Consider the following 10,957-nt stretch of genomic DNA (forward strand, 5'->3'; position numbering starts at 1 on the left):
TCGTCTGAAAGCTATGTCGCGTGCTGCGGTTTTCGGAGACAGTAAAAGCACCATAGTAGAACACAGATGAAGCTTCTAATATGATGTAATAGAGAGTAAGAAGTAGTACAATTCAAATTTTAGGTATCGATTATTGACTTTTTAGCTGCCTTTGGTGCCTTGGACATGAGCTATGACCTTACGAATCTGCATGAGAGGAGGACTAGCAGAAAAGTTGCACGGGAGAATGTGAAATGTGTTAATATGTAGTTTTAACCTGAGAAATCCGTCCGTTTACGTCTTTTGTTATCGAATCGACTTAAAGCCAGATCGTCACATTGTCCGCCCTTCATTCTGAAACGGTTGTACTTATCGTCTGCAAAGCTATGTCGTGTGCTGCGGTATGCGGAGACACTAAAAATACCATAGTAAAACACGGATGAAGCTTCTAAGTTGATGTAATAGCCAGTAAGAAGTAGTACGATTCAAGTTATACTTATCGATTATTGACTTAAAGCTGGCTTTGGTGCCTTGGACATGAGCTAGGACCTTAAGATTCTGCATGAAAGGAGGACTAGCAGCCGAGTTGCACGGGAGAATGTGAAAAGTGTTCATATGTAGTAAAAACCTGAGAGATCCGTTCGCCATCGTCATTTGTTAACGAATCGACTTAAAGCCGGATCGTCACATTGGCCGCTCTCCTCACTGAAACGGTTGTACTTATCGTCTGCAAAGCTATGTCGCGTGCTGCGGTATGCAGAGACACTAAATGCACCATAGTAGAACACAGATGAAGCATCTAAGTTGATGTAATAGCCAGTAAGAAGTAGTACAATTCAAGTTTTAGGTATCGATTATTGACTTTGTAGCTGGCTTTGGTGCCTTGGACATGAGCTAGGACCTTAAGATTCTGTATGAAAGAAGGACTAGCAGCCGAGTTGTACGGGAGAATGTGAAAAGTGTTCATATGTAGTAAAAACCTGAGAAATCCATACGTTTTCGTCATTGGTTATCGATTCGTCTTAAAGCCAGATCGTCACATTGGCTGCTCTTCTCTCTGAAACGGTTGTACTTATCGTCTGCAAAGCTATGTCGCGTGCTGCGGTATGTGGAGACACTAAAAGCACCATAGTAGAACACAGATGAAGCTTCTAAGTTGATGTAATAGCTAGTAAGAGGTAGTACAATTCAAGTTTTAGGTATCGATTATTGACTTTATAGCTGGCTTTGGTGCCTTGGACATGAGCTAGGACCTTAAGATTTTGCATGAAAGGAGGACTAGCAGCCGAGTTGCACGGGAGGATGTGAAAGGTTTTCATATGTAGTAAAAACCTGAGAAAACCGTCCATTTTCGTAATATGTAATCGAATCGACTTAAAACCGGATCGTGACATTGGCCGCTCTTCTCTCTGAAACGGTTGTACTTATCGTCTGCAAAGCTATGTCGCGTGCTGCGGTATGCGGAGACACTAAAAGCACCATAGTAGAACACAGATGAAGCTTCTAAGTTGATGTAATAGCTAGTAAGAAGTAGTACAATTGGAATTTTAGATATCGATTATTGACTTTTTAGCTGGCTTTGGTGCCTTGGACATGAGCTAGGACCTTAAGATTCTGCATGAAAGGAGGACTAGCAGCCGAGTTGCACGGGAGAATGTGAAAAGTGTTCATATGTAGTAAAAACCTGAGATGTCCGTCCGTTTTGTCATTTGTTATCGAATCGACTTAAAGCCAGATCGTCACATTGGCCGCTCTTCTCTCCGAAACGGTTGTACTTATCGTCTGAAAGCTATGTCGCGTGCTCCGGTATGCGGAGACACTAAAAGCACCATAGTAGAACACAGATGAAGCTTCTAAGATGATGTAATAGCCAGTAAGAATTAGTACAATACCAGTTTTCGGTAACGATTATTGACTTTTAGCTGGCTTTGGTGACTTGGACATGAGCTAGGACCTTAAGATTCTGCATGAAAGGAGGACTAGCAGCCGAGTTGCACGGGAGAGTGTGAAAAGTGTTCATATGTAGTAAAAACCTGAGAGATCCGTTAGCCATCGTCATCTGTTAACGAATCGACTTAAAGCCAGATCGTCACATTGGCCGCTCTCCTCTCTGAAACGGTTGTACTTATCGTCTGCAAAGCTATGTCGCGTGCTGCGGTATGTAGAGACACTAAATGCACCATAGTAGAACACAGATGAAGATTCTAAGTTGATGTAATAGCCAGTAAGAAGTAGTACAAGTCAAGTTTTAGGTATTGATTATAGACTTTTTAGCTGGCTTTGGTGCCTTGGACATGAGCTAGGACCTTAAGATTCTGCATGAAAGGAGGACTAACAGCCGCCTTGCACGTGAGAATGTGAAAAGTGTTCATATGTAGTAAAAACCTGTGAAATCCGACCGTTTTCGTCATTTGTTATCGAATCGACTTAAAGCCAGATCGTCACATTGGACGCTCTTCTCTCTGAAACGGTTGTACTTATCGTCTGCAAAGCTATGTCGAGTGCTGCGGTATGTGGAGACACTAAAAGCACCATAGTAGAACACAGATGAAGCTTATAAGTTGATGTAATAGCCAGTAAGAGGTAGTACAATTCAAGTTTAAGGTATCGATTATTAAGTTTTTAGCTGGCTTTGGTGCCTTGGACATGAGCTGGTACCTTAAGATTCTGCATGAAAGGAAGACTAGCAGCCGAGATGCATGGGAGAATGTGAAAAGTGTTCATATGTAGTAAAAACCTGAGAAATCCGTTCGTTATCGCCATATATTACCGAATCGACTTAAAGCCGGATCGTCACATTGGCCGCTCCTCTCTCTGAAACGGTTGTACTTATCGTCTGCAAAGCTATGTCGCGTGCTGCGGTATGTGGAGACACTAAAATCACCTTAGTAGGACACAGATGAAGCTTCTAAGTTGATGTAATAGCCAGTAAGAAGTAGTACAATTCAAGTTTTAGGTATCGATTATTGACTTTTTAGCTGGCTTTGGTGCCTTGGACATGAGCTAGGACCCTAAGAATCTGCATGAGAGGGAGACTAGCAGAAAAGTTGCACGGGAGAATGTGAAATGTGCTCATATGTAGTATTAACCTGAGAAATCCGTCCGTTTTCCTCTTTTGTTATCGAGTCGACTAAAGGCCAGACCGTAACATTGTCCGCCCTTCTTTCTGTAACGGCTGTACTTATCGTCTGAAAGCTATGTCGCGTGCTGCGGTATGCGGAGACACTAAAAGCACCATAGTAGATCACAGATAAAGCTTCTAAGTTGATGTAATAGCCAGTAAGAAGTAGTACAATTCAAGTTTTAAGTATCGATTATTGACTTTTTAGCTGGCTTTGGTGCCTTGGACATGAGCTAGGACCTTAAGATTCTGCATGAAAGCAGGACTAGCAGCGGAGTTGCACGGGAGAATGTGAAAAGTGTTCATATGTAGTAAAAACCTGAGAAATCCGTCCGTTTTCGTCGTTTGTTATCGAATCGACTTAAAGCCTGATCCTCACATTGTGCGCTCTTCTCTCTGAAACGGTTGCACTTATGGTCTGCAAAGCTATGTCGCGTGCTGCAGTATGCGGAGACACTAAAAGCAGCATAGTAGAACACAGATGAAGCTTCTAAGTTGATGTAATAGCTAGTAAGAAGTAGTGCAATTGAAATTTTAGATATCGATTATTGACTTTTTAGGTGGCTTTGGTGCCTTGGACATGAGCTAGGACCTTAAGATTCTGCATGAAAGGAGGACTAGCAGCCGAGCTGCACGTTAGGATGTGAAACGTTTTCATATGTGGTAAAAACCTGAGAAATCCGTCCATTTTCGTCATTTGTTATCGAATCGACTTAAAGCCAGATCGTCACATTGGCCGCTCTTCTCTCTGAAACGGTTGTACTTATCGTCTGCAAAGCTATGTCGCGTGCTGCGGTATGCGGAGACACTAAAAGCACCATAGTAGAACACAGATGAAGCTTCTAATATGATGTAATAGAGAGTAAGAAGTAGTACAATTCAAGTTTTAGTTATCGATTATTGACTTTCAGCTGGCTTTGGTGCCTTGGACATGAGCTAGGACCTTAAGATTCTGCATGAAAGGAGGACTAGCAGCCGAGTTGCACGGGAGATTGTGAAAAGTGTTCATATGTAGTAAAAACCTGAGAGATCCGTTCGCCATCGTCATTTGTTAACGAATCGACTTAAAGAAAGATCGTCACATTGGCCGCTCTCCTCTCTGAAACGGTTGTACTTATCGTCTGCAAAGCTATGTCGCGTGCTGCGGTATGTGGAGACACTAAAATCACCTTAGTATTACACAGATGAAGCTTCTAAGTTGATGTAATAGCCAGTAAGAAGTAGTACAATTCAAGTTTTAGGTATCGATTTTTGACTTTTTAGCTGGCTTTGGTGCCTTGGACATGAGCTAGGACCCTAAGAATCTGCATGAGAGGGAGACTAGCAGAAAAGTTGCACGGGAGAATGTGAAATGTGCTCATATGTAGTATTAACCTGAGAAATCCGTCCGTTTTCGTCTTTTGTTATCGAGTCGACTAAAGGCCAGATCGTAACATTGTCCGCCCTTCTCTCTGTAACGGCTGTACTTATCGTCTGAAAGCTATGTCGCGTGCTGCGGTATGCGGAGACACTAAAAGCACCATAGTAGATCACAGATGAAGCTTTTAAGTTGATGTAATAGCCAGTAAGAAGTAGTACAATTCAAGTTTTAAGTATCGATTATTGACTTTTTAGCTGGCTTTGGTGCCTTGGCCACGAGCTAGGACCTTAAGATTCTGCATGAAAGGAGGACTAGCAGCCGAGCTGCACGTTAGGATGTGAAAAGTTTTCATATGTAGTAAATACCTGAGAAATCCGTCCATTTTCGTCATTTGTTATCGAATCGACTTAAAGCCAGATCGTCACATTGGCCGCTCTTCTCTCTGAAACGGTTGTACTTATCGTCTGCAAAGCTATGTCGCGTGCTGCGGTATGCGGAGACACTAAAGGCACCATAGTAGAACACAGATGAAGCTTCTAATATGATGTAATAGAGAGTAAGAAGTAGTACAATTCAAGTTTTACTTATCGATTATTGACTTTTTAGCTGGCTTTGGTGCCTTGGACATGAGCTATGACCTTACGAATCTGCATGAGAGGAGGACTAGCAGAAAAGTTGCACGGGAGAATGTGAAATGTGTTAATATGTAGTTTTAACCTGAGAAATCCGTCCGTTTTCGTCTTTTGTTATCGAATCGACTTAAAGCCAGATCGTCACATTGTCCGCCCTTCTCTCTGAAACGGTTGTACTTATCGTCTGCAAAGCTATGTCGTGTGCTACGGTATGCGGAGACACTAAAAATACCATAGTAAAACACGGATGAAGCTTCTAAGTTGATGTAATAGCCAGTAAGAAGTAGTACAATTCAAGTTTTACTTATCGATTATTGACTTTCAGCTGGCTTTGGTGCCTTGGACATGAGCTAGGACCTTAAGATTCAGCATGAAAGGAGGACTAGCAGCCGAGTTGCACGGGAGATTGTGAAAAGTGTTCATATGTATTAAAAACCTGAGAGATCCGTTCGCCATCGTCATTTGTTAACGAATCGACTTAAAGCCAGATCGTCACATTGGCCTCTCTCCTCTCTGAAACGGTTGTACTTATCGTCTGCAAAGCTATGTCGCGTGCTGCGGTATGTAGAGACACTAAATGCACCATAGTAGAACACAGATGAAGCTTCTAAGTTGATGTAATAGCCAGTAAGAAGTAGTACAATTCAAGTTTTAGGTATCGATTATTGACTTTGTAGCTGGCTTTGGTGCCTTGGACATGAGCTAGGACCTTAAGATTCTGCATGAAAGAAGGACTAGCAGCCGAGTTGTACGGGAGAATGTGAAAAGTGTTCATATGTAGTAAAAACCTGAGAAATCCATACGTTTTCGTCATTGGTTATCGATTCGTCTTAAAGCCAGATCGTCACATTGGCTGCTCTTCTCCCTGAAACGGTTGTACTTATCGTCTGCAAAGCTATGTCGCGTGCTGCGGCATGTGGAGACACTAAAAGCACCATAGTAGAACACAGATGAAGCTTCTAAGTTGATGTAATAGCTAGTAAGAGGTAGTACAATTCAAGTTTTAGGAATCGATTATTGACTTTTTAGCTGGCTTTGGCGCCTTGGACATGAGCTAGGACCTTAAGATTCTGCATGAAAGGAGTACTAGCAGCCGAGTTGCACGGGAGGATGTGAAAAGTTTTCATATGTAGTAAAAACCTGAGAAATCCGTCCATTTTCGTAAAATGTAATCGAATCGACTTAAAACCGGATCGTGACATTGGCCGCTCTTCTCTCTGAAACGGTTATACTTATCGTCTGCAAAGCCATGTCGCGTGCTGCGGTATGCGGAGACACTAAAATCACCATAGTAGAACACAGATGAAGCTTCTAAGTTGATGTAATAGCTAGTAAGACGTAGTACAATTGGAATTTTAGATATCGATTATTGACTTTTTAGCTGGCTTTGGTGCCTTAGACATGAGCTAGGATCTTAAGATTCTGCATGAAAGGAGGACTAGCAGCCGAGTTGCACGGGAGAATGTGAAAAGTGTTCATATGTAGTAAAAACCTGAGAAATCCGTTCGTTATCGTCATTTGTTATCGAATCGACTTAAAGCCAGATCGTCACATTAGCCGCTCTTCTCCCTGAAACGGTTGTACTTATCGACTGCAAAGCTATGTCGCGTGCTGCGGTATGCGGAGACACTAAAAGCACCATAGTAGAACACAGATGAAGCTTCTAAGATGATGTAATAGCCAGTAAGAATTAGTACAATACCAGTTTTGGGTATCGATTATTGACTTTTCAGCTGGCTTTAATGACTTGGACATGAGCTAGGACCTTAAGATTCTGCATGAAAGGAGGGTTAGCAGCCGAGTTGCACGGGAGAATGTGAAAAGTGTTAATATGTAGTAAAAACCTGAGAAATCCGTCCGTTTTCGTCATTTGTTATGGAATCGACTTAAAGCCAGATCGTCACATTGGCCGCTCTTCCCGCTGACGCTGTTGTACTTATCGTCTGCAATGCTATGTCGCGTGCTGCGGTATGCGCAGACACTTAAAGCACCATAGTAGAACACAGATGAAGCTTCTAAGTTGATGTAATAGCCAGTAAGAAGTAGTACAATTCAAGTTTTAGGTATCGATTATTGACTTTGTAGCTGGCTTTGGTGTCTTGGACATGAGCTAGGACCTTAAGATTCTGCATGAAAGCAGGACTAGCAGCCGAGTTGCACTGGAGAATGTGAAAAGTATTCATATGTAGTAAAAAGCTGAGAAATCCGTCCGTTTTCGTCGTTTGTTATCGAATCGACTTAAAGCCTGATCGTCACATTGGGCGCTCTTCTCTCTGAAACGGTTGCACTTATCGTCTGCAAAGCTATGTCGCGTGCTGCAGTATGCGGAGACACTAAAAGCAGCATAGTAGAACACAGATGAAGCTTCTAAGTTGATGTAATAGCTAGTAAGAAGTAGTACAATTGAAATTTTAGATATCGATTATTGACTTTTTAGCTGGCTTTGGTGCCTTGGACATGAGCTAGGACCTTAAGATTCTGCATGAAAGGAGGACTAGCAGCCGAGTTGCACGGGAGATTGTGAAAAGTGTTCATATGTAGTAAAAACCTGAGAGATCCGTTCGCCATCGTCATTTGTTAACGAATCGACTTATAGCCAGATCGTCACATTGGCCGCTCTCATCTCTGAAACGGTTGTACTTATCGTCTGCAAAGCTATGTCGCGTGCTGCGGTATGTAGAGACACTAAATGCACCATAGTAGAACACAGATGAAGATTCTAAGTTGATGTAATAGCTAGTAAGAAGTAGTGCAATTGAAATTTTAAATATCGATTATTGACTTTTTAGCTGGCTTTGGTGCCTTGGACATGAGCTATGACCTTACAAATATGCATGAGAGGAGGACTAGCAGAAAAGTTGCACGGGAGAATGTGAAATGTGTTAATATGTAGTTTTAACCTGAGAAATCCGTCCGTTTTCGTCTTTTGTTATCGAATCGACTTAAAGCCAGATCGTCACATTGTCCGCCCTTCTCTCTGAAACGGTTGTACTTATCGTCTGCAAAGCTATGTCGTGTGCTGCGGTATGCGGAGACACTAAAAATACCATAGTAAAACACGGATGAAGATTCTAAGTTGATGTAATAGCCAGTAAGAAGTAGTACAATTCAAGTTTTACTTATCGATTATTGACTTTCAGCTGGCTTTGGTGCCTTGGACATGAGCTAGGACCTTAAGATTCTGCATGAAAGGAGGACTAGCAGCCGAGTTGCACGGGAGATTGTGAAAAGTGTTCATATGTAGTAAAAACCTGAGAGATCCGTTCGCCATCGTCATTTGTTAACGAATCGACTTAAAGCCAGATCGTCACATTGGCCGCTCTCCACTCTGAAACGGTTGTACTTATCGTCTGCAAAGCTATGTCGCGTGCTGCGGTATGTAGAGACACTAAATGCACCATAGTAGAACACAGATGAAGCTTCTAAGTTGATGTAATAGCCAGTAAGAAGTAGTACAATTCAAGTTTTAGGTATCGATTATTGACTTTGTAGCTGGCTTTGGTGCCTTGGACATGAGCTAGGACCTTAAGATTCTGCATCAAAGAAAGACCATCAGCCGAGTTGTACGGGAGAATGTGAAAAGTGTTCATACGTAGTAAAAACCTGAGAGATCCATACGTTTTCGTCATTGGTTATCGATTCGTCTTAAAGCCAGATCGTCACATTGGCTGCTCTTCTCTCTGAAACGGTTGTACTTATCGTCTGCAAAGCTATGTCGCGTGCTGCGGCATGTGGAGACACTAAAAGCACCATAGTAGAACACAGATGAAGCTTCTAAGTTGATGTAATAGCTACAAAGAGGTAGTACAATTCAAGTTTTAGGAATCGATTATTGACTTTTTAGCTGGCTTTGGTGCCTTGGACATGAGCTAGGACCTTAAGATTCTGCATGAAAGGAGGACTAGCAGCCGAGTTGCACGGGAGGATGTGAAAAGTTTACATATGTAGTAAAAACCTGAGAAATCCGTCCATTTTCGTAATATGTAATCGAATCGACTTAAAACCGGATCGTGACATTGGCCGCTCTTCTCTCTGAAACGGTTGTACTTATCGTCTGCAAAGCCATGTCGCGTGCTGCGGTATGCGGAGACACTAAAATCACCATAGTAGAACACAGATGAAGCTTCTAAGTTGATGTAATAGCTAGTAAGAAGTAGTACAATTGGAATTTTAGATATCGATTATTGACTTTTTAGCTGGCTTTGGTGCCTTGGACATGAGCTAGGACCTTAAGATTCTGCATGAAAGGAGGACCAGCAGCCGAGTTGCACGGGAGAATGTGAAAAGTGTTCATATGTAGTAAAAACCTGAGAAGTCCGTCCGTTTTGTCATTTGTTATCGAATCGACTTAAAGCCAGATCGTCACATTGGCCGCTCTTCTCTCCGAAACGGTTGTACTTATCGTCTGAAAGCTATGTCGCGTGCTGCGGTATGCGGAGACACTAAAAGCACCATAGTAGAACACAGATGAAGCTTCTAAGATGATGTAATAGCCAGTAAGAATTAGTACAATACCAGTTTTGGGTATCGATTATTGACTTTTCAGCTGGCTTTAATGACTTGGACATGAGCTAGGACCTTAAGATTCTGCATGAAAGGAGGGTTAGCAGCCGAGTTGCACGGGAGAATGTGAAAAGTGTTAATATGTAGTAAAAACCTGAGAAATCCGTCCGTTTTCGTCATTTGTTATGGAATCGACTTAAAGCCAGATCGTCACATTGGCCGCTCTTCCCGCTGACGCTGTTGTACTTATCGTCTGCAATGCTATGTCGCGTGCTGCGGTATGCGCAGACACTTAAAGCACCATAGTAGAACACAGATGAAGCTTCTAAGTTGATGTAATAGCCAGTAAGAAGTAGTACAATTCAAGTTTTAGGTATCGATTATTGACTTTGTAGCTGGCTTTGGTGCCTTGGACATGAGCTAGGACCTTAAGATTCTGCATGAAAGGAGGACTAGCAGCCGAGTTGCACGGGAGATTGTGAAAAGTGTTCATATGTAGTAAAAACCTGAGAGATCCGTTCGCCATCGTCATTTGTTAACGAATCGACTTAAAGCCAGATCGTCACATTGGCCGCTCTCCTCTCTGAAACGGTTGTACTTATCGTCTGCAAAGCTATGTCGCGTGCTGCGGTATGTGGAGACACTAAAAGCACCATAGTAGGACACAGATGAAGATTCTAAGTTGATGTAATAGCCAGTAAGAGGTAGTACAATTCAAGTTTAAGGTATCGATTATTAAATTTTTAGCTGGCTTTGGTGCCTTGGACATGAGCTAGGACCTTAAGATTCTGCATGAAAGGAGGACTAGCAGCCGAGATGCATGGGAGAATGTGAAAAGTGTTCATATGTAGTAAAAACCTGAGAAATCCGTTCGTTATCGTCATATATTACCGAATCGACTTAAAGCCGGATCGTCACATTGGCCGCTCATCTCTCTGAAACGGTTGTACTTATCGTCTGCAAAGCTATGTCGCGTGCTGCGGTATGTGGAGACACTAAAATCACCTTAGTAGGACACAGATGAAGCTTCTAAGTTGATGTAATAGCCAGTAAGAAGTAGTACAATTCAAGTTTTAGGTATCGATTATTGACTTTTTAGCTGGCTTTGGTGCCTTGGACATGAGCTAGGACCCTAAGAATCTGCATGAGAGGGAGACTAGCAGAAAAGTTGCACGGGAGAATGTGAAATGTGCTCATATGTAGTATTAACCTGAGAAATCCGTCCGTTTTCGTCTTTTGTTATCAAGTCGACTAAAGGCCAGATCGTAATATTGTCCGCCCTTCTCTCTGAAACGGCTGTACTTATCGTCTGAAAGCTATGTCGCGTGTTGCGGTATGCGGAGACAATAAAAGCACCATAGT

Source organism: Schistocerca gregaria, unplaced genomic scaffold (assembly GCF_023897955.1).
Source record: "Schistocerca gregaria isolate iqSchGreg1 unplaced genomic scaffold, iqSchGreg1.2 ptg000224l, whole genome shotgun sequence".
In the NCBI taxonomy this organism is placed as follows: Eukaryota; Metazoa; Arthropoda; class Insecta; order Orthoptera; family Acrididae; genus Schistocerca; species Schistocerca gregaria.